General features: G+C 35.4%; 1 long non-coding RNA gene across 1 annotated transcript; it reads left to right on the top strand.

Moving 5' to 3' along the window:
- Positions 1-4,513: 4,513 nt before the first annotated feature.
- On the top strand, positions 4,514-17,928 carry LOC118355091 (uncharacterized). Its single transcript, XR_004816813.2, has 3 exons — positions 4,514-4,623; positions 16,792-16,852; positions 17,590-17,928. It is a non-coding gene; the product is annotated as an uncharacterized LOC118355091 (long non-coding RNA).
- Positions 17,929-25,089: the final 7,161 nt, after the last annotated feature.

Raw genomic sequence — 25,089 nt, 5'->3', positions numbered from 1 at the left:
ATGGGTTTATGTTTTTATGTCAACAGCTCTACTATTTCCTGATCCTTTTTTTATCTTTGTGTCCCATTAAACTGGCAGCACCATTGGACCTCAGTCATACTCTTTACCACCCTGGGTCTCACAAGTAAGAGATTAGTTACCGTCTGTGCCACAGAGGACCACACAGGGTTACCTTTCAACAAGGGATGACAAGGAATCTGTTCATCTTTTTGAGTTTGTCTGTTCCTAGTCTCAGAAGATCTGTCCTTTATTTGCACGCGTGCATGTGCACATTTCAGCTCTATTGCTTGTACTTGTCAATGTTGGCCTGGTTACAGGACATGACTTTGAGAATCAATAGGGTTATTTACTTCTCTAAGTAAAAGAGAACACAGAAGTCAAACTGGAAGAATGTATTCCCCTTCCCCATTCGCCAGATCTTGTTTTGACTACCTCAGCATGGCTATGGGATCCAAGGGATTTGGGTTTTGTCCATTTAGCCTCATCCTGAGCCTCTTTTCCCTTCTCACCAGAGGCTAACTCTGTCAGCCTTTTACTGCTATCATGTTTTACTCCTGCCCTCACAATACCCTTGCAACTGCCATTTCCTCTCTCTTCCTCCATCTTCACCTGCCAGCTCCCACTGATATCTTAAATATTTCTTCTTCAGGGAAGCTTTCTGTGTTTGCCCACGATATGCTGGTTGCCTCATTACAAACTCTCACAAGCTCTCCTCAATTAACAGGCTCATCCAGGGTTATTCTAGTCAAGCCAGGTAGCACAGTCAGCCCCTAGGAGCTGTATTTACCCCCACTCTGGTGATTCGCTGACTTCTGGCTTCAACTCAAATCGAAAACGTAAGGACAACACAACTGCCTGCTGTCTGACCATATGAACCTGATTAAAGAAATTGCACCAGATCAGCCAGGTAAAGATAATAACAGAATTAATAATAGTAACTAATGTTTATTGAGTATTTACTGTGTGATTTATTATACTAAATTGTTTGGATCCTCACATAGACTTTCTGTGGTAATAGCAACATGAGTCACATGAGCCCCATTTCAGATGACAGGAAACTGAGACCCTGGAGTTAAGTAACTATTACAGAGTCACAGGGCGAAGAAGTAGCAGAGCCTTGACTTACACCTAGAGTATATTCCTCTTGAATTAGATCATGCTGGTACATTGCCTCCCAATCTGTGGAATATTAGCCACCCCCATCTGTTTGCACACTGGTAACAGAACTGCTAGATTTTTCTCCAAGGAGCAGTTTGTAGCAGGCCTTAGGCCAAACTTGCCATTTCTGGTAAACCCTTGCCCCTCACCTTGGTTCTGCATACTTTACTGCTGAGACCTCCTAGGATATGACTTAGGCAAGATCTGTCCTTTTTTGGCTAGGAAGGAAGGATTTGGCACTGAAAGGAAAAAGGTTTGGGGATGAGAGGGGTGAGTGTCCTGGGAGAGAGAATAAAGAGAAAGAGAACAGGAGCCAAGGAAAGGAAGAGTGATTATCTTCTCATCTGAGAAGGATGGGCATAAATGTAAATTTGAAAATTAGTAATTTTTCATATGTTTCTTTGAATATTTTCAGTGTTTAGGAGAAAAAAGAAGCAAAGAGTTTTATTTATCTATGTTTAGAGAGTGCCTTGATGGGTATGGTAGAAAGACAGAGAGTAAATTGAAGACAGTAGTAAAAAAAATTGAAATTAGTGACCTAGGGGACATTAGCTAGAGAGGGATGTAAAGGCAGGGTCTGGTAGATAATGGAATCATGAGGAAAATCAAGTAATAAAGATGTATTCTCTTCTGAAGTTTGTGCTTGAGTAAGAGGCTATTTCTTGTCTTTAGGTCATCAATTTCTTGGGTAGAAGAATTACTGTCCTCCAATGCAAAAATCATAAGTTGTGGAAAAGAAAACAAATAGTCTTTGTATTGTACTTCTGTTCATTCACTGTTTTTTCATTAATTTGTATATATATATATATGAAAATCCATTATATAAAAATGACAAAAACATGCAGATAAAATTTAAAATGTTAACATCATACATAGAAAGAATGTAATACTTGGAATATTTTCACTCTTTTTTATGTATATGAATACATATGAAATGTATAGTATGTTTCTATGAAGATTTCTTAAACTGAACTGTGTACTTTATAATTTTTCAATGCCAAATAATCCTCATAAACAAGATACTTAATGACTGCACAGTACGTGTTCCATAGTTTCTTAAAATAGTTTCCTAAATTAAATTATTGTAAATAATTATACATTATCATAATTATAAATTGTTTGCAATTTTCACTATTATAAACAACTGTTTTTGCATATATGAATTTCTGTCTCTGTTGGCTATTATTCTCTCAGAACAGATTTTTAGAAATGGAATTACTAATTCCAAGGATAGAACTCTTTCAAGACTGTCTATATTGCTAAATTGCTTTCAGAAAAGCTGTATTAATTCTTCTCATATCATTTATAAGAGTTTTCACATCACTAAACTCCCACCATCAATCAATTTTATCATTATAATCTTTATACTGAGTAAAAAGGGTACCCTCTTTGTTTCAATATACACAAATTCGACTATTATAGAGGATAAACCTATTTTCATGTTTATTGATCATTCCTAATTCTTCCATGACTTGTCCATGTACTAGTCCAGAGTTTTTATAAACATGTTTGGACTTTTCTTATTGATCTGCAAAAGGTTCCTTATATTAAAGGTATACATTCATATTTGTTGCAAATATATTTTCTCTCTAGCCATTTGTTTCTAATTTTATGTATTTTTTGGTCTTTTCAAAAAATTTAAACGTTTTGGAGAATCCCAGTCACTGATTTCATTTTTGTTCTTGTTTTGTTTCTGTGCTTACAATCTCAGTTGAAAACTCTCATACTTTTTAATTTTATATTTTCATTTTTTATGTCAATTAGTTACACTAAATCAATTTTCATGTAATTGAACTAAAATGATGCCAATATGATATAAAATAATACTAATATAGTAACAAAAAATTAATATCCTCTCTTCCATTCTCTTCCCATCCCCTAGGCTCAAGAGGAACTATTTTGAACTCTGTTTTTCAAGTGATTACCCCTATGTCTCTAAATATGTGGTTGCTGTTCTTTATTGATTTGCTAATTTTAGATACTATTTATTAACTATCTAATGATAGATGAATATTTATCATTTGAAAAAAGCCTTACCTCACATTTCCTCATCTTTCTAATATAATTATATTGCTATTTTTAGTTAAATCAATAAAGAGTATTCACATTATGATGATGTGGGTGTTGTTCTATGCCAAGGCAAATTGTGCATATGTTTGCATTTCCTTTGCTTCGTATTTTTTTCCAGGAATTTCTAATCACTTTTTATTTAATCATGCTATGTCTTTCTTATATTCTCAGCTATTTTTTTCCAATAGGACCATAATACCTTTTTTCCCTCAAATCACTACCTTATAGATCCATGTGTCCAACTTTTCCAACTCAGGATGGTTGCTTCTAGGCTTTATGCTAAGCTGTCACTTTGAGCTTCCTTTACTCTCCTAGATGAGTTGTCTTCCCCCTTCAACCCCATATCTCTGTCACTCTCCATCTTGTTATCACTTGTTCTCTATTAGTGCTATAATTAATTACCACAAATTAGAAGCTTGAAATAACACTATTTATTATCTTATAGTCCTGGAGTTTAGAATTCCAAAATAGGTCAGCAGGACTGCATTCTTTCTGGAAATTCTAAGGGAGAGTCTCCCCTTGCCCTTTCCAATTCTTAGTGGCCATTTGCATTCCATGGCTCAAGGTCCTTTTCTCTATCTTCAAAATCAGCAGCATAACTCTTTGAAATCTTTCCTTTTTCCTGTGTCTCTCCCACAAGCTTGTAATTACATTGGGCCTACCTGTATAATCTATTTCAAGATCCTTGACCTAATCTTGTAAGCAAAATCCCTTTTGCCAGGCCATATAAAGTAACATATTTGAGGCTCCTGGGAATGAGGCATGGGCATCTTTGGAGATCAGGGGAAAGACGTGTAGTTGTTCTACCATAGTTGTGTTTTATGTTTCTTTTCATTTCTTTCTTGAATATCTTTAAAAAACTCTGTAAGCAAATAAATGCTCATAGATCATAAATTTTCTGATTGTGCAGATTTGAAAATGTCTATAAACTACATTGCTTGTACTAAGATGTAATACAGTTCAAAGTACTGACTTCAACTTACACTTTATTTGTCTTGAATTGTGACTCTACTACTTATTAGTTCTGTGCCTTTGAGCAAGTTCATAAACCTTTGTTTCCTTAGTTTCTTCATCTGCAAAGTGGGTATATTAAGAGCATCTATTCGTAAGATTGTTAAAGATTAAATAAATCATTCACATAGTTCCTGCCACTTAGTAAATGCAGGCTCTTAGTATATTCACACTTGATTACTAGGTTGCTTAGGCTTAGAATTTCAGGCTGAACATTGTCAGAATTTAGAATTCAGGCCTTCATAATCTTTTAGGATCTACTACTGCTGTTGAGAAGGCCATGGCATTTTGATTCATAATCACATTATTGACATGTTCTGTCATATGAAAGCTTTAGACTCTTGCCTTTATATTTAGTGTTCTGAAAATTCAAAACACCCAATTGTAAGTGGATCATTTTTCATTATTTTAGGACATTTTTCAATGTAAATTTTGGGTTTCTTATCAGTGTTCAGAAATACTCTTCCTCTTCTTTCTCTGTTCTGTTCACTTTCTAGATTCTTTGATGTTGGTCCTTCTGTATCAATTCTTTATGTCTATTATCTTTTCTGTCACATTTTTCAGCACTAATAGTCTAAGATTTAAAAAAGTATTGAGAATTTTTTTCATAGAATGTTTTACTATTAGTATCTACTTATTATTCTACAATGGTTCTTTTTAGGTTGAATTTGGAATGTTTTTAGTTTGGGTCCTTTGAGAAATAGATGCCAGGGCAGGAAAAGACATGCAAGAGATTCATTGGTAAAACACTGGTGAGGAAAAAAGTGGGGGGAGGGGGGCACATGACATAGGGATATCTTCAGACCATGAGGTAGATCTGTACTGTTTGACAGAGAAGGGGAAGGAAAGAGGGCTGGGGAAATAGTCTCAGATGGCCATTCAGTTCTAAGAAAATTTGACCCTGACAATGGGGAGTTCTGGAGCAAAAAGATCCATCTTAGAGGGGTCCTGTATCTCACAGGATTGGGCTTGCGTTGGAAGCCCCACTATGCTCATGCATTAGGTTGAAGCATGAATACTGTGGCCTTAGTGCAAACAAAATGGTGAGAACCACAAGGGCAGCAGCTAAGATCAATCAAGTCTGCTTCCTACAGCAGGATATCTGAACAGTCTTTTAGTTATCACCATTGTTATTCCCATGTGTCTTACAGATCACTAGGATGGGGAGCGTGCCTTCTATAACTCATGTGAGCCTTAATTTTTGAGGAGAAATAGAAAATAGAGGTTAGTAGGCTGAACTGGAGCCTCCACTATTCAGGCAGCCTCAGGGTCACAACTGGAGCTCATTCTCTTCCTCTCCCAATATCCATCCAAATTATCTTCACTCTCTCATCTATCACCTCACGAGGTGTTGGTGGCTTACCTCATGGTATGACCCAAACCTTCATTTCTATGGGATCTGAGCCCTAGGTTGCTGTTTTAGTTTATTCTGCTTTAACAAAGCACCATCACCTGAATGCCTTACACAACACATGTTTATTTCTAGCAGTTCTAGAGGTCAGAAGTCAGGGGTAAGGATGTCCGTATGGTTGCGTTCTGGTGAGATCCCTCTTCCAAGCTGTGGACAGTGGACTTCTTGTATTTTCACATGGTGGAAAGAAAACTAGCTCTCAGGTCCCTTCTGAAAGGACATCAATCTCATTTATGAGAGATCCACCTTCATGACCCAATTAGCTCCCAAAGATCCATCTGCAAATACCAGCATATTAGGGATTAGATTTTTTACATGAATTTTTGGGGAGCATAAACATTCAGTTCATAACATGTGACAGTCATACCCTTTAGGCTGGGATGGCTGCTCATGTTCGTCACACAGTATTTCAAGAGAGTACTATGCCTATTGCGTAGATGGAGCCCAACTTTTGTGTGCTGATCAGAGTCCGTTATTCCTATCACAATAGTGACACCTTCCAGCTGTTAGTCTTTGGATATATAGAAGTCCAAAGTGTCTTGGCTGCAGTCATTACTAATAGTCAATGAGACTCCCTGACTTTCACCTTCCTTTGCATCTAATATTTCTAATTTCTGTTTGCCTTGGTTATGAAAAAGAAATTGGCTTAGGACTCTATAGTCTCGACTGAAGTTTCCTCTGGCTTGTTTCTTGTTCAGTCCTGCTGTATTTGCTTTCCACATTACAGAAATTTGATGAAATTTCTTGAGTCTTATTGGTCATCCCCACTCCAACACTGCCCCTGATTCTTCTGGTCACTTTGATTTAAATGATTTTATTTCTTTACTATCATTTCAAAAGGATCGTTGGTGGGAAGGAAATAATATCTGTGGTCAATATGCCATCTTGAAATAGAAGTTTTCATCATCAAATCTACAAATAAGTTTTAAAATGTAGTATTTACCTTTTGTTATGGTCTACACAGTCTCTCTAGCTTTGTCATTTAAATGTCCCTTTTAGTCCCTTTTAGTAATAATTTAAGGAAGAATTTTTTTAATAATCTTTTTTCAAAATTCTCAAAGTTATTGTAGTGTGTGTGTACGTATGCAGGGTGTGTATGCTTGTGAGCTCTATACTTCAAAAAATTGTTTCTTTTATTGCACTGTTATTTCAAAAATGTGACCTGAGAGGGGCACCTGGGAGGCTCAGTCACTTAAGTGTCTGCCTTCAGCTCAGGTCATGATCCTGGGGTCCTGGTATCAAGCCCCTGTGTCAGGCTGCCTGCTCAGTGGGGAGTCTGCTTCTCCTCTCTGCCCCTCCCCCTGCAGTTCTCTCTCTCTCTCTCTCTCTGTCTCTCAAATAAATAAGTAAAATCTTTAAAAAAAAAATTGACCTGAGAATTTACTCTCTCTCTCTCTCTTTTTTTTTTTGTTGTTACTTGATGAAGAATTTCTGTGGCACAGTATAGAGAATTTCAGCTTCTAAGTAGAATAATATCAAGTATTTTTCCAATTTTGAAAATTGTTATAACTAGACTCCCTAACAGTTTATGAGAATTCTTGTTTCAGCATCTGCCAGTCCCCACTGATTATTATAACTTAAATAAAACTCAAACAAGCCAAAAATATTTAAAGATTAAAGTAAAATAAAATTTTACCATGTTTGCATGTTCACCACGTTTATCACCATGTTTATAGATAAAACAATATCATCTCATTTAAACTGTTTTTTTCTCATTCAGACTTGTTGGTTGTGTGTGTGTGTGTGTATGTGTGTGTGTGTCTGTGGTGTTTGTCTATTTTTAAATTTAATTCTAAGTGGCTTTTGTTTTCCTTTAAGGATATAACTTTTTACCTGAATTATTGTTATAATTATTTTATAGTTTGACTTTCTGCTTTTAATTTACATTTTGGTGTTTTTGATAATCAGGCATTTTAAACATATATACCATCAAGTTGATCTGATTTTATAATTTAAAATATTTTCCTTATTCTGGTAAAAAATAGAAATACAGTTAGGAAACTTTTCTTCCTTCCTTTCTTCCTTGATTCCTTCCATTCACCATCTTTGGAACATTCAGTAAAGTAATTGTACTTCATACTATCAAAGACCACTCTCCTCTATATAATATATGAGTTTTGGTGGAATGTATTTGCAAAAATAAAGCATGTTAAAAATGCTAGACTATCCCCAAAAGCATTGTGCTGATTGTATAACCTACATCTATGAAAAGGAGTCTTTAATGACTGCCTTTCATAGATGCTTAACCTTACTAGTTACATGTATGATGGTGCAGAGGTTCAACATGATAAACATGGTATTCCAGGGAGGCTGTATGCTAGTAAGAGAAAGCCATGCCATTGCCATTGGTGTCATCATCTGATTCCTTTTTCAAATGTAAATGATAAAACACACTACATCACAGAACAACACAACAAGACTATTCCAAAACTAGTCAGAAATCTCTCCATTATTCCCTCACTTAATAAGTATTTATTGAAAAAAAAAAAGTATTTATTGTACTTTTACAATATGGCCAGTATGGCCAGTACTCTATGTTAGTGTTGAAAAATGAATAAGTATTTCTTGCTTTTTAAAAGTCTAACATCTGGCCAGAGCAGCCACTGTATATGCAGATAAATCATAACATATAGTTATTGTTAGAATAACTATAACAGGAGAGTTGTTTATACAAGTTGTTTATACAACTTGTTATGAGAAAACAAAGGAAGAAGTAGCTAAATCAGTTAAAGGGGTTAGAATGAGTTTCTTTTTTTTTTTATTTTTAAAGATTTTATTTATTTATTCATGAGAGACACACAAGAGAGGCAGAGACATAGGCAGAGGAAGAAGCAGGCTCTCTGTGGGGAGCCCAAATTGGGACTGTATCCTGGGAGCCAGGATCATGCCCTGAGCTGAACCACTGAGCCATCCAGTGTCCCTAGAGTGTGTTTCAGAGAGAAGATAATGTATCAAATGGATCTCAAAAAAATGAGTCATGAAAGTAAATCTTTTCATTGACCACTGACAGACCTACATGTGGATTTTGGAATGAACAATTTTTTACAAAGAGTGAAGGCAAAAGCCACTCTGTGAGCAGATTATTCAGTTCCTTGATGAGGAAATGGGAGGTAGAAAAAGTGGCAATCAACTACCTTTCAAGAATTGTGTTTGTGCTGCACAGGGCAAGATGGGCAATAACCATGTGACATGTCTCTAAATTTCACTCATATTCATGAACCAAGTCTGGATTATTTGTTGTTCTTTGCACACCACATTCCCAGTAGAATTGGTACCAGAGTAAAAGTTTTGTTAAGCTAATCTCTATGGTTTGGATAAGAAGTAGCCTCCTTTCTTCTGTATGAGCAGGAATATACTTTGCTATTTTTCTGAAAATCATGGAATACGTTGAGGACTTATAACATTCAGCTTCAAACTCAGTGTATGTTATCTGAACTCTACTATGTGTCAAAAGCTTTCCTGGATTCTTCCTCACGTATTTTATATTAACCAACACAGAATCATGGGTTTTCATCCAAAATTCACGCTTTTCAGCCAAACAACAACAACAACAACAACAACAACAATAACACTTCTTAAACATGGAAATTTCCTTTAGTTGCATACCAACTACTCGGATATATATAGTATTTTAGTATATTTGGTATACATTACAGCAATTTGACCTCCAGTCATTTTGTTCTGAAGCTGATGTGCAAGCATTTTGTTGGCAGATGGCTGAACTTTGCAGGTCCTTTTGAAAAATTGGTTTGCATTGCAAAGTTAAGACTATGGGGAATCGCGCGCACACACACACACACACACACACACACACACACACACACCCTTCAAACCAAAAATCATTTAGCTTCAAAATAAATACTAGGAATTTCAACTGCTGACTCTCAGAGAAGATACTATGTCTTCCTTCAATACCTGCTTGTGAGGACTTTCTCAAAAGTTATGTAGGATTCGCTTGTTGGACAAGTGCAGCTGAGATAAAACAAGGAAACAGCGAGTGGAAAGTATTCAGTAGCTCCTCAAAGCTGAAATCACTTTATATCAATTTTAAATTAAATGTAAAAAAAAGAAAGAAAGAAAATGGTGCAATATATTTTCCTCTGCTTCATTTCTTTTACATTGCCTTCTCCTGGGCATTTTGCTATGTAGAAGGGTAATGTGTTTATACATTTTGGAACTAAGCAGTCATAAAACTGTATAGGCACAGCTTGGAACCACCATCCACAAATTAGAAAGCTCCCCTAGACTTGCCCATTTATAAACATTTTATGAACAAAGAGAAAAAACAAAAATAAACAAAACCCAGGGAAAGTGGTTTAGGTTTTCTTCTCCCCCCACCTTTCCCCCATATAACTCCTAAATAGTTTATTTGATAATTATACAGCACAAAAGTGTGATACAAAGTAATTTATATATGAATTTTTATCACATAAGAGAAAATCTTAAAACTTGTCTTCAGCAGTGTCAGCTGGAATGCAATAGACCCTATACACTGTTGAAATAAAACCCGAAATGCACTCTATTTTTTATACTAAAAGGCAAAGACTTATTGAAAGAAGTATCAGTAAACATGTTTTTGTTTTGTTTCTAAAACATTTTTACTGTTGTGAACTAAAGACTTCAGAAGTCATTAGTGGTCAGAAGTAAAATTATCTTTTCCCAAATCTCTCTGATACTAGTCTGCACTTTCTAAACAATCTTCTTGCTATTTGACCCATATGATTTAAGAAAATATGCTGAGCATTAGTAGCTTTGACAAAGACTCTAACGCTCTGTTTCTGATGTACTCCCAGATTAAGATGGCAAGTCATTTGCATCAAAACTGTAAAATAAACAAAGTTTAAGGCATTGCGTGTTGGAAGTGTAACTCCTTCAACAAAGGAATAAATAACTTATTTACTTGCAACAGCAGTAATTTCCTTGAGATTGCTGCCTCATCATCACTGTAGGTACTGAAATGATATTAAATACAACAGTATTAACTGCTGCTTTTATTTTAGATCAGATGGAACCTCCCTCCCCTCAAAAAAGAAAACCTGAAATAAATAAATGAGTAAGAAAGATAAGTACATATTGAAGTACTGTTATTTCAGGTTATGTTGAATAGGTTTAAAGACTCAATATTCTACTACTACACATGCTTCAAATAAGAGATATTCCATGTTTTGTAGCTTGCCAAATTTTGTCATCTAGCCCATCTATCAACAAATGACAAGTTGAATTATGGTAAGAGGAGGGAATGGTTGTGAACGCTGGTCAAAAAATAGATGGTGTTAAACAAGATCGATTTTAATACACTACTCTATTGACGATCTAAACATGTTCCAAAATTAAACTATGTGTTCAGCATATTGTAGCTACTTAATAAATATCTGCTCGGTGAATGGATAAACTTTATTCATTGCAGAAAATGCCAAAATGCTCCCCAAGGAAACGAAAGTACTGTCTGTTATGCTTCTGACCTCAAGTTTCATTTCATAGGGAATTGAACATGCTTTTAACAGAAACTGAATGTTCTATAGAAGTTTGGGGTGTAGGTAGATTGATAACCACTTTTGATGCTCAGCAGGGAACTCATAAATAGTTAAGCATATGCAAATTACTTGAGAGTAGTTGGTCTTCATTTGTGGTTTTAGGTCAGACTAATGATTTTCTCTTTCAAACAGAACCAAATGGATGTGTCAAAAGAGGTAAAATTCTTAATGGGAGTGGACATAAATAGTTTCTAACCTGCTGCTAAGGTTACAAATGTCACTGGTAGTTGTCATTATAATAGAGCAGAGGGTCCTTCATTATTTCAAATGCATTTCCATATCCACAGGTAGTCAGATAAGTGACCATTACCACATGTACCAAAAGGACAAACAGATGGTGTTCAGATCATTCATTTTTTTGTGTGTCTTATAGGATTCAAGCATTTTGGAAGTCATTCAGAGTCATGTGTTTTATATCAACTTATGTAGAAACATTTACATATATTGAACCCTTGCCCTTCTACTCCTGGCTTTGTTTCCTCCATCTCCTCTTTCCCATATCCCAAGTGGGCAAGTGTGAAAGTGAAGTATAGACTTCCCCAGGGTGTTTGGGAAATCTTCCATTAGGTTCTAAGTGAGCATTTTCTATTAATCTTCCAGCCTCCCAGAAACCTCCAGGCATCATCAGTAGCCCAATCCAGATTGTACTAAGAGCCTTTCCCCCTACCTGAGTTTTCACAGTCAACAGTTCTGCCACAGAAGTGAGGGTAATGACCCCATTGACAGCACACAACAGATCATCCTGGCATAGCTGATTCAGACTTTCTCGAAAGTTATCCTCCAACAGAGTTTCAAACAGATTGTACCCACAATCCAAACAGGCAATGGATATGGCCAAAGAAGCAGAATTGGCTGGACAGAACCCATTTTAGGGTTGTTTTGTTGTGCCTGGTCATATAGATAAAGCCAGTGGGTGTCATTATACATGATCTCCTCCACATCTCTTGCAATTACCTCACCGCAGCCCACCATAGAGCAGGTTGTGAGCTTATCTGGCCCAGCCAAACCCAGCTAATACAACCTGTGGTTTGGAGGCTTTTCAGATGTTGCTGAGAATTGTGGGTTTGACAGCTAGGCATAATAGTTTTGGGAGAACGGTATGTCAGATTTTTTTTTTTTTTAGGAATGATAGTGTTTTTACCTGCAACTCTCTCCCACTCAACCCTCAAAGCACACACCTAAATAAAGTTGCTCAGAGTGCCCTGAATTGACCTATTAAGTAGAGCAACATCATATATGTTTTTCTGCTTCAAATAATGTCTCATTTTTTTTGTAACCACGTTCCCTATCTCAATTTATGACCTACTCCATTCCCCTTAATTTGGATTTTCTGGTTAGACTGCTTGATTAAAAATATAGCGGTTTCACATCAGTGAGTTCAGTTACCCCCTATTAAGTTCAAGTTTCAAAAGTCAGACATATCAAGGCCCTCTCCTGCTTGGTCTTCTTACCTAGTTGAGAAAGGCCTTTTAGGATCAGGTTTAAAGATAAACCAGTTCATTTCATATTTAGGTCGTAGAGAAATTAGGCTCCATGAATCACATGTTCAACAAACACTGAGCTAATCAGAGCTAAGTGTAGAACCTAGTTTTCTATCTCCACATTCTTTCCAATATATGACAAAATTTAGCAAAAAGAACAAAGAAGTCTATACAGAAGTTTACTTAAATCAGTAATATGCATTTCAGTAATCTGGGATGTTTGAACTAATGCACCATATGAAAAGCATTAAAGAAGCCCACAGCTATGAGTAAATCAGAGCATGTGAAATCTCCTTATTCAGTTTTTGTTGCCACAGGATTTTGTTTTAAGTTTTCAGAACTTTTTGTCATAATTAATATATTTTGATGTTGCTTCTCGGCTTATGCGGAAGTATAATACTGGGGCATTTGAAAGGAGTACCCTAAAGCTTGGCGGAATCATCAGTGCATTTCTGGCTCCAAACCTTCCTGGTCAGAAAGTCTGTATTTAGGCATTACCAAGTTACTGAGCCTTAGAAATGTACTTTGCAATTCAGAGATCTTCGACACACATTTCTTCAGGTCCTGACTAAAAGCTTCCTTCGGTGGTGTGATATGGATAGCAACTTTCCTTACACAAATTTCTCATGTGAATAGTTCTGTAGTCTTGCTTCAGAGGAACGGTACTAGGTTTTACATGATGCATGTATTTTACCCCCGTTTGTTTAAAGTATTGTATTTTTATGGATCACAAGCAACTTTGAACCAATGGTAAATAGTTTGATATCTCTCCTATCATCAACTTGCATACTTTTCTACTTTCCCATTTTCTTTAAAAGAACTCAGTAGGAGAAAAATGGCATGGAACACCATGAACCTGTTCAGTTAAACTAGATAATTATTTTTCTTGTCCTGCCCATATCTTCCCTTCTAACCAGATGCAGTCCTAAAATACGAATTAGAGCTTTCAGTTTTGGAGAAGAGGATGCTGAGTCACATATTCACCAGGATTGGGAGTGAGGATGTTAACACTAGACCTTAATGCACCTGCGGGAATAATTTGGATGGGGATTGACCTGTCATTTGGGCTAAAGATGGGCACCTAGTCCATATAGTTGCACTGATTCCTCATCCATCCATTCATTCATTCAACAATATTTATTAAGCACTTTCTATGGGCTGGTCATACTGTGAATTGCTAGAATTAAATAGTATAACAAGAGAGACATTATTTTAAGTTACACACATCTTTTCTCCATCTTTTCTTATTTGATTATCAACTCATAACCCATGATTATCACTCAAGTTCTATCTATGGCTTCTTCATCAGTCTCAGTTCTTGCCCACTATTCTAACTTTCCTCTATTTTTCTTTAGAACACTACTTTTTATCCAAGAGAAACAAACACAAAATAATCAAAATAAAAATAAAAACTAATTACAATCCTCAAATCTCAAATTGAACCATTTATTGTTTCAAAGAAGTCAGTGCTCTTTTTTCTCAGTCTTATGATTTCCTAAAATACCACTGCATGCGTTGCACATTAGAAGAAATATGGCCAGCTAGTCTCAGTTTTCATTCCACACAATGGTAATCAATACAGTGCCTGACATCATGTCATAAAGTCACTGACACCAACAAAATTTAACTTCTTTTAAGAAATACATTTTCATAAGTATCAAATGAGTTAAAAGCTATTTAACATTATGCAACTGGATTTTATCACATCTAACCAATGTGATAAAACATTGAAATAGTAAAAAGTAAATAGCATTATTGATTTAAAAGCAGATTTCAAAAGATCATTATTTAAGCATAATATAAATGCTTGCCTAAAAAATTTTATTAGTCAAATGACAAGCTGAATGAAAAGTTAAGTCATTGAAGTAGTCCAATATTTGGTTAATATAAAAATCTGATATTGTACACAATTTTGATAAATTAAAAAAGTGATAGTTTTCTTATATACTACTAATAGAAACAGACTAATGATAATAGGAAAATATAATAAGAAAAAATGTTATTGCAGCATAAAAGAAAATAACTATATCAAATAACTCCAGAAAACTTGGAACTATAAAGAAACATTTATATAAATGTAAAATAACACAATCATTATATGTTTTTTTGGTGAGGAGATTCAATATTATAAAAATTTTTATTTGCCATAAATCAATCTATAAATTTAACTTGGTGAAAAGCTATGTGGTACTATATGGCACAACTATAAACATTTTAAGTGTCATTTAGAAGAACACATTTACATGAATACCCAGAAATCTCGACAATAATATGTGTCACTGGTATTAAAAAATACTCTAGAGCAAGAGAACTGAAAGCAGTTCATATTTGTGCATGAAGAAGGAAAGCAATTATGGTCTCCTCCTATGCTGGTCCAGGCTGAATTACCTTTTATTGGTTGGTTTATCCATTTATACTAAAATTATATGAACTTATATTTTTCTTCAGCTGTTCCCTTCTACAACTTTACCCAACAGAAAACCAAATGAGTCATCAAAGGGCATTAATTACAGCAGTGTCAGCAACAGTGAAAACATGAGAAATAATCTAAATACTCATCAATAAGAAACTGGCTAAATAAGTTTATACCTTCATACAAGATAATGCAGTAAAGCCATACTAAAAGATGTACTCTTTATTTCTCATACTGAAAGATGACTACAAAATGAATGACTTTTAGTGAAGCCAATTGAAGCCAAAACATTGCACCTGAATCCTTGAATTCTTGATCTACCAAATCTTGAGAATAAGAAATAAAGATATTGTTTTAAGCCACTAATATCTGCAGTGGTTTATTACACAGCAATAGAAACCCAAAATAGCCACTAAGATAGAATTAGAACAACTTGCCTATGAGACATAAAGAATGGAATGAGGAGATTAGCCTGACTACTGTGGAGAGAAGTAAAATTAGGAGATATATTTATATATATAGTGTAGGGCAAAGCTTCAGGATCTTGAAAACTAGGCAAAAGACACTCTTGTGTTTCAAAGAACAGAAAGATAATTGTTGTATAATGAAATCTCAACATTACAGTTTTAGAGAAAGAAAGAGGGAATTATATTCCCCTATCTAGCTGTCTCTATTACAGACCCTTTCTTCCTGGAAAAAGGAAAAAGAATTTAAATGGAAGGGTTAATCTCAGCAACGACAGTAAAAACTTCTGTGTTGCATCTGCAGGAGAATCTGAGAGCTCTCATAGCAAGCAGTTGGACTGATGACCTTTAGGAGTCCTTCCAATTCTTTGATTCTCTAGCAAGAAGAGTTTTATTTTTCTAAATTGTTTCTCAGATGGCTTGGCCAGAGCCCTCAACATGCTGCTAACTCTGTGGATGCTTTTCATTTGTCAATTGCCCTCCAATGAGACATCTGCAACTAGGCACCATATTCCTGATATGTGTGGCCTGCATAGGGGGGAGGGCACTGTAACTCAGATCATCCTAGTTATTTCACATGCCTGTTTTCCCAGAATGTCTACATATTGAAGGGCAATATCAACAAAATATTTAAATATTAATTGAATAGCTAAATGTTGATAATAATAGGAAACACAGAGTCTAAGAAATAAGACATGCTAGACATATTAGAAAAACCATCTTATTAGCCTGTAGATAATTTTATTCTTTTGTTGTAGCATCCAGATAGCATTCTCTCTAGAATCTTTATTCTTTCATTCATAGCAGACTTTTTCACTTCTTCCTCTTTCAGAGAAAAGCAATTTAACATACAGCCCCTAAATTTTCCCTCAGTCTATCTGGATGTGTGCTTGACTCGGAGTCAGGGTCTCTTCTAGCTCTCTCTTTGACCTTAAATTTTATCTAGATTTGGCCCCATTATGTGTCCTAAGCCTTGCTCCACCGTCACTCTCTGGCTTCCTCAGTTTTGCCCTTATATTGACATTTTACACTGGATTAACAAGCACGTTCTCTAATCCACTCCAGAACGCATTTTGCCAGATTTCCATGCTTTTATCTTCATTCTTCCTTAACTGAAATCTGTCCCTTGGTTTAAAAGTATTCATTGTAGACCTGACTAAGCAATTTTTCAAGACACCAGATATCTGTTATCTGTGTCTAGAAACCTATGCTTAAAATATATTTTAAAAAACCACTTCTTTTCTTATAGACTAAAAAAGGAAAAACAAAACCACACCTGGAATTGTGTCAATGTTGCAGATAGCATTTGGGTAAGTGGATTGTAGAATGGATTACAGAGTTCTTTTGCAGAATTCTTTCCAAATAGGACAGAAGTTAAGTAAGCTTCCTATCTTGGGGGGAGGGGAGGGAGAGAGATTTTTAAGAATTCTATTTTTATAGCATTGTACTTTAAAAAGGCTGTTATTATTTATTTAGTATCTGACCAGTTATTTAAAAGTACTGCTATAACCACCTAAAAGATAAAGGCAGAAAAAAGGGAAATGACAGTAAGACCCCACTCCAATTACAGGATAAGTTAATGAAAAAGTAAGAGATTAGTTTCTATCTAAGGTCCCTCAAATCAAACAGCACAAGCTTGCCAGCATCAAGCCGCATTTCAGGAGGAGAGAGGCAGCCTCTCACTATTCTTGTGATGCAAGCTTCATAAAAAAATATGAACTTTCAGCCCTCTTTTTAATATTCCTATGCTATAGAACTCATCATAGCTGATTTGTGACTGATTCAATATTATCAAAATGAATTTGAAAATCTAATATAACCATTATTATCACTATTAAAATGTTTTATATTTATTTGCATAAAGAATGCTATCACTCTATAAAATCACTTAACGTGCTCTTTCTTTCCCTAGTAGGAATTATATTGTCATTATAAAAATAATGACATGGGTGAACATTTGAGACAGGCTTTAAACAAATGTATAATTTAAATAAATTAATTAAAATTTTGAATAAATGAAGGGCTACCCATCTCTTTATTTTTCTAGCACAAATAATGCATGAAGATTCAGGACCAGAAGATAAAATTGTGAGGGAAACTGGGAAGAGATAAATAATATGTATTACAGAGGATAATTTACTGAAAAATGGATAAAGAAAAGAAATGATATGGTCCTTGAGAAGTTGTGAACAAAAGGAAGCACAACCTTTGGATATATATGGTGGAAAATTTAGAATCACTGTATTGAAGAAGTTTCAAATACTGTTTCTACAAATGTCATCCTCGAAGTAAATAGTTTGCTAAACCTCAACAGAATCCAATATTCAACATAAAATAAGTATCAACTGGGCAGTAGATTACATGTGAACATGTAAAAGTTATTAACATGCTGAATACTAAAATATTGAAAATAAACTACTGTAAGAAAGAGAAATTCCTTCCCACCATTTGGTTTTATTATATTAGCCACCATTTATTTGGTATTGTTTAATAAAGAGAATTGCCCAGTATTTAATCATACATGCTTATTCATTCACTTATTTGCATTTATTCTATGGTTTTCTTTCCATCCTTAATTTTGCATTTATAACCATCAATGTTATGTCTGGATAAGAATCAGGAGTCAGATTATGGGAAGCTGAAATATTCTGTGATCTAGTGGGTTAGTCTCTGTGAGGATTCACTGTCTAAGCATAGAATAACTCTTGAGCAAAATTCAGAGAAAATGTAAATAAAATATAAGGACTTGCACTCATACATGATAGATACAAGAAGAAAGGTAGAACAGCAAAGTTGAAGTGTGCCTTTTGCTAAAGTCAGCATGATACTGTTCATTTTTTCCATAGACTATTCTTCACCATCTCTGATTTCTTTGAATTTTTACCATATCATGGATTTTGTGTGTGTGTGTGTGTGTGTGTGTGTGTGTATGCACACACATAAATACCAAGTGCATTGCTATAAAGCATGCCTGGAAATGCATGGATTTAAACACCTTGGGCTCTCAATCTAAATATAATTAGAGAGAGCAAGTGGGATGATGAAGTTCGAACCATAGAGGCTAATTAACATGGACCTGTGATGAACAGGACACATCACCTGGAGCTTATAGCCTCAGGTGTCTGATCCTGGTGGAAGCAAGCCACTAACTTCTTTGAACTTTGAATGCGACTTTAAGTGGTAAGTTCAACCAGTGCAAATAACCTTCACCGGGAAATACAAATCCCATTCTTGGATTTCTGTTAGTGATTCACTATATAACTCTGGGTAAATCACTCAGCTAGATTTCTGTCCTATCTATCTCAGAGGGTTTTGACTTCTATTTGTCATTGCACACTCCCCACATCCACAAGTCACTCAGTACTGTCAGTTATCCTACGTTTTATATTCAGTGAGGGCAGGGCCTCCACATTGCATACAAAGTGGCAGTAATGGTAGGCAATTAAATTATAAAAAGGAGAAAAGTGAGGCAAGGATGCCTTAATTCACATTAAAGAAGTTTTCTGATATATAAGCCAATAGAAAAAGTATTAATTTTAACCACAGAAATATTTCATAACACACGCATAAAGCTTAGTTGGGAATGATGTCTTTTGAAATACATCAAAAAATCACTTTGCTCATTCATTCATTCAACATATAATTTAGTGTTTTCTATGTGTTATTACCCTGCTTGCTATTGGCAATATTTCACTGAATGGAACAAGGATTTCTGACCTCAGATTTCTTTTTTTTTTTAAGATTTAAAAAAAAAAAATTATTCATGAGAGACACAGAGTGAGAGGCAGAGACAAAGGCAGAGGGAGAATCAGGATCTCTGTGGGAAGCCCAATGCAGGACTCGATCCCAGGACCCCAGGATCACAGCCTGAGCCAAAGGCAGACACTCATCCACTGGGCTACCCAGGTGCCCTGGCCTCAGATTTCTTATGTTGAAGAGGAAGGAGACAGAAAATAAACAATAAACATATAAGCAATAAGAAAAATACTTAGTTTGTTCATAGGTTATAAGTGCTATGGAAAAAGAAGAGAGAAAGAAAACAGTAGAGTAGGGCAAGGGGAATCAAGAATGCCCAGGTTTAAGGAGAGAAGCTAGACTGTTATATTAAATATTGAGGTTAGGGTAGCATCAATGAGAAGATGAAATTAAAAGAAAGAGAATTAGTGACGTATAAATATGGAGGGAAAGTATTCTAATGGAAGAACACAGCTAGAATGAACTCCTTAAGGTGAGAGTAGGTTCATCATGAGTAAGGAAAAGTAAGGAGATCTCATAGCTGTACTGAAGGGAAAACATTGGGAGAGGATTAAAAGATAACTAGATTCAGGTACAGGGGTAGGGGCCAATCAGTATTTTTAAAGAATTTTGGCTTTCAGACTGATTAAAATGAAGCCATTAAACTTTTTTGAATAGAGGAATTATATGATTTGCTTCAAATAGTTAAAAGCATTTCTCAGGATATTGTGTTAAGAATAGACTGTCAGAAGACAATAGTGGAAACCAATCAGGAAGACATCACAGTAATTCAAGTGACAGATGATAGTAGCTCACACCAGGATGGTAGCAGTGGGGATAAAAAGAAGTGATGAGATTCTGGATATATATCAGAATTTACTGATAGGATAGATGCAGGCATGAAAAAGAAAAGAGAAAAGTTTAGGATATATATGAACCAACTACACATATCCCTATATATAGTTGGTTGCAGGTGGAGTATCTTGGTGTTTATTTTAGGGCATGTGTATTTCGAGATGTTCATTAGACATTTAAGTGGATAATTAAATAGACAAAGATAAAATTTTAATATTTGGGATAGAGAGCAGGGCTAGAGATAAAAATTTGTGAGCAGATGCCATAGGAGTTATATTTAAATCCAAGTGATTGGAATGAACTCACCAAAGACATGAATGGAGGCAATGAAGAGAAGACCAAGGGCAAGACCATGGGGTCTTCCAACATTAAGAGGTTGGAGAGAGAAAAAAAAGAACCCAACAAGCAAAACTGAGAAAGAGAAACCAGTAAAGAAGAATAAAAAGCAAGGGAGTGAGTGGTATGAAGTACAAACAGGGAAAATCTCTCAAGGAAGTGGGTGTGCTGTTGATAGTGGCCATTGGTTTGCCAATATGGAAATCAGTACTAAATATAATGAGAATAGTTTCAATGGGATGATGGAGGCAAAAACCCAACTTGAGTGAGAGAGAAGGGGAAGAGAGAATTAGAAACTAAAACAACAGATTACTTCCTTAGAGTTGTTTAATAAGTACAACCTAACATTAGATAAAGTGACAAGAAGATGGAACAAGAGATTTTCTTTAAGAATTTAGATATAACTGTATGTGTGAACACTGATTTCAATTACATAGGAGAAAGAGACAAATGTAAACGTAGGAGGAAAAGGGAAGAATGGTTGAAGTTATGCTGTTCAAGGAATTTCTGGACTGATGTCTTTAAATAGGCAAAAGGGAATGGGATTTATGCACAATTGGAGGGATTGGCTTCAAACAGAGAAAAGATTAAAACCCATTGCTTAGTCTTCTAAGCAATTTCTGTTCCATATTATACCCATGAACATTATGGAGTGGTTAAACATTCACTGAGAGAATATAAAGTGTCTCTTTAGATTAAGGGATATGATTTCTATTATGGTTGTGAAGATGGGGTTGGGAAAATCTTAGTAAGTCAGAAAGGAATAACTTGTTAACATATTAAGTTCACAGTCTCTAAAAAGCCCTTGCCAAAAATATGAATTTGAACATTAAAACAAACTCTATATCCTTTAAATTGTTTATATCTTAATATTAATGACTTATCTACAAGCTCACCAAATGGAAAAGGGTCTTGGAACTAATTTTTCATTTTATAAATCCATGGATTCCATTCCACTTTCAAGATTCCAACTAATTGAGATTGGGCTGTCTATTAAAGGGCCTTTAATAAAACTACTGACATCTAGAAAGAATAGCTTTTTAAGAGTGAGAAGCTATTCTTACATACGGGCCTCAGAATGAATGGTTTCATTGTATTAAGCTGTTCATTGAAGTTCATGTTGTGAAGAGATACTCTTCTGGCATTTAACTTTTTTTTCTTTAAATGTTTTGTTCTTGTATTCTGTCTTTCTATTGTAATCCATTTATGAAAACATAGTCAATTTAATTTTCCTAAATTATGTAGAGCTTTGTTCATGTTACTGTCTGTCTGCTTAAAAGCTTTTAGTATTTTATCATTTTCTAGAGAATTAAATCCAAATTGCCTTGATACTGTGGTCTTGTTTTCATCCTCATTGTTACTTAGTCCAAGTTGCTATTATCACCTACAACAGCCTGAAAATCATTCCACTCTTATGCACACCATATACCACTGCATACTCATTTTTTGCATTTACCACTGTGTCGGCCATCTAGAGCTATACTGATGCTGCCTAACAACCACAAATCCTAGTGGCTTAAGACATTAAATAATTATTTAGTTCACAAATCTGTGGATGGATTGGATGATTTTGGGGGCTTAGCAGAATTCAATCACTAGTTACCAATAAGCGAAGCTGAGTTGCTGAACTTTGCTAGACTTTCTCTGGTATTTGGCTAGAGGTCAGGTTGTCTGGGTGGGCCTTAGCAAAGACAATTGGCAACTCAACTCTGCTTCATATTTCTTCATTCAACAGGCTAGCCGAAGCATGTTCTCATGGTGGAGCAAAAGGAAGTAGCAACATGCAAGTGCTTTTTGAAGCCTGTTTAAATCCAGTTTACCACTATCCTGTTGGGCAAAGTAAGTCACATGGCAAGCTCCGAGTCATCGTAGGAAGGCAGTAAAAGAAAGGCATGGATTTAGGAAAGTGTGATAGAGTGAGGTCATTAATGCAATCAATCTACTACAAAGACCTAAATTCTTCACATGGTCTCTGGCTCACAGACCCATCTCACACGTTCTCTCCTATTAGCTGTTTAGACGTCGCTTCCTCTGCCTCATCCATTTAGCTTAGTTAATTCTCATTTATCCTTTATCTCAGATCAAATATCCATTTGTACAAGAAAACTTCTTTGACCTTCCAGGCTATGTCAGAATTATTTGTTATGACCCCTCGTAGAACCATGTTCCTTTCATAGAGCACTTGATGTGGGTTGAATTAATAATGTGATTCTTCAATTAAGGTCCTACTATTACTTCTAAAAACAGGAGCTTTGCCATCTCTTGTACAATACCTAGTATCCAGCATTGTGCACGGAACATAAATGGTCAATAAGTATTTCTTGGATGACATTACTTAAGCTGTTTAAATTTTCCCGACTGTTGTTTCTTTTCTTTTATTTTTTCTCAAAAGATCATTCTCTAAGAGATGGGAAGGTTTCTTTCTTTTTTTCTTTTCTTTTCTTTTCTTTTCTTTTCTTTTCTTTTTTCTTTTTTTTCTCTTTCTTTCTTTCTTTCTTTCTTTCTTTCTTTCTTTCTTTCTTTCTTTTTCTTTCTTTCTGAAACTGTCATCTCATACCCCATGGAGCTAATACAATGACTATTTTTCTTTTTTGCCTATTCTCTCAGACTTTCAGTTAGACTTCATTTCTAAGTTCCTGGTCTCTCAATGATTATTTCTTTATTAAATCACACAACTGAAGGGTAAAGGAAGTAAGAAATTAGTTGTCATCCCTCAGGCTACACCCTCCCCCAATTCACTGCAGTCTTGAGAAGACAGTAATAGTGTGCATCACAACAAGACTTTGTCAAGTAGGGATGTGCTACCATGTATTGCCCAAAGAGGCATCTGCTGTGATTAGTAGAACATTGGATTTGAATTTGGAGATGTGAGTTAAATGAGCTGTGGGTACCAGCAGGAGTCATTCTACCTCTCTGAGCTTCAGTCTTATCCATGATATTTAGAGAGGACATAAAGTCAGATGAAGTCTCACAGCCTTTGTCGCTTTAAGAAAAATTTCCAAGCAGTGTTTGGTATACACAAATCACATTTCTTCTTTGTTCTTCCTTAAATGGTTGTATATTTCTCCAACTGAACCTATCTATATTGCTTCAGTGCCTGACTTCTGTGTTAGAGTATGATTTCTTTTTATCATAAGAACTCTGTTTCTTGGCAAAATTAGGTGCTGATTTTTTTTTTTTAACCTCAGTGAAGACTTTCATCCAATTCTCATTTATGCCTGTACATTTTAGGGCACATATTTTCAGAGAACTCCCTTGTGTGGAGGCTGTTGCCTTAGGTATAAGTTAGACACATTGGAGACTCCAACTGGGAGCTGTTAACTCACATTCATTAGTCCTTCCTTGAGCATGATAAAGTTATACTGAATAGGTGGCTTGACATGCTAATTTGAGAAACAAATGCAAATCTAAAATGCAAAAACATAGAGAGCATTTTACATTTACAATCTTGCCTTTTAGAGTCACACATAGTGAAGAGGATGCCCTTAAAATCAAGTTTCATATTTAACATATACCAAAGTGATATGGAAAATGTTAATTTCAGATTGTGAGAGTTCCAATTATTGAAGCCATCCACCAATAACTACATTGAAGTAATGTCAAAGAATCCCAAGAGTGTTCCAGTGAAAAAATAGTTTATTATGGCAAAACTAATGGACCGTTTTCTTTAGCTGCTCCTGCTGGTACAGCTATGATGGGTAACATACACCTACTGAAATATCCTTCTCATATGTTAAACCACACATTTTCACCCCAGGGAAATAGAATGGGCCTCATCTTTGCTAAATATGTTTGGTTGCTTTGAGATATTTTCTCTCCTTTTCTGTTTTTTTCTATCACTCTTTTTATTTTAATAAAAATATTTTATAGCATTCATGCGCAAAACAATTCAATTGTGTCTTTTTTTCATAAATAACTTTATGTTAGGAATTGAGTTAAATGACTCTCCCATGACCTCCACCTTGTTATGATCCAGAGGTCATTACAATTTTGCCTTGAGGGTGTTAGGCTAATGAATCCCATGCTTACCCTGGTAAAGATGGCCCTGTTCTAGTGGTGTAAGCTGAATGTACATTATTTTCTAACTTGTTCCCCCTACCCAAAAGTGTTTGATGATGGTCAATCTTTGCTGCATGCATGGGAAGTTATGTTGGTTTGCAAAAGTTTAAAGTTTTACAGGTGTTCTCCATTAACTGCACTTTTATGTTAAGAAAATAATTTCTTCAGGAGACCATCATCGCCTTGATTAACTCAGTATAATAAAGAGTTAAGAAATCTAAAATCTCCTAGACCCTGAAAATAAAATCACAATGAGTATTATTTATCTAAACATATTGCACAATTCTTTGCAGATGTGTAGGAGGAAATGTATCACAATGGAAAGCCCCGCCATTTGTAATTCTACAGAGCATGAGTTGGAACACCATTCTCCGCTAAACCTATTCTGTTCCATTCTGTGTTTGCTTCATGGACTGTTCCAGATCCTTAAAAAGGAATAAATGAGCCTATTTCAACCTATGAAATTTTGGAGACTGGGTCCTTCTTGTAAAAGGAAAAATTACCAGCAGCCCGGGTGGCTCAGCGGTTTGGCACTGCCTTCGGCCCAAGGTGTGATCCTGGA

Source organism: Canis lupus, chromosome 6 (genome assembly GCF_003254725.2).
Source record: "Canis lupus dingo isolate Sandy chromosome 6, ASM325472v2, whole genome shotgun sequence".
NCBI lineage: Eukaryota > Metazoa > Chordata > Mammalia > Carnivora > Canidae > Canis > Canis lupus.
This window is presented reverse-complemented; position numbering and strand designations above follow the sequence as displayed.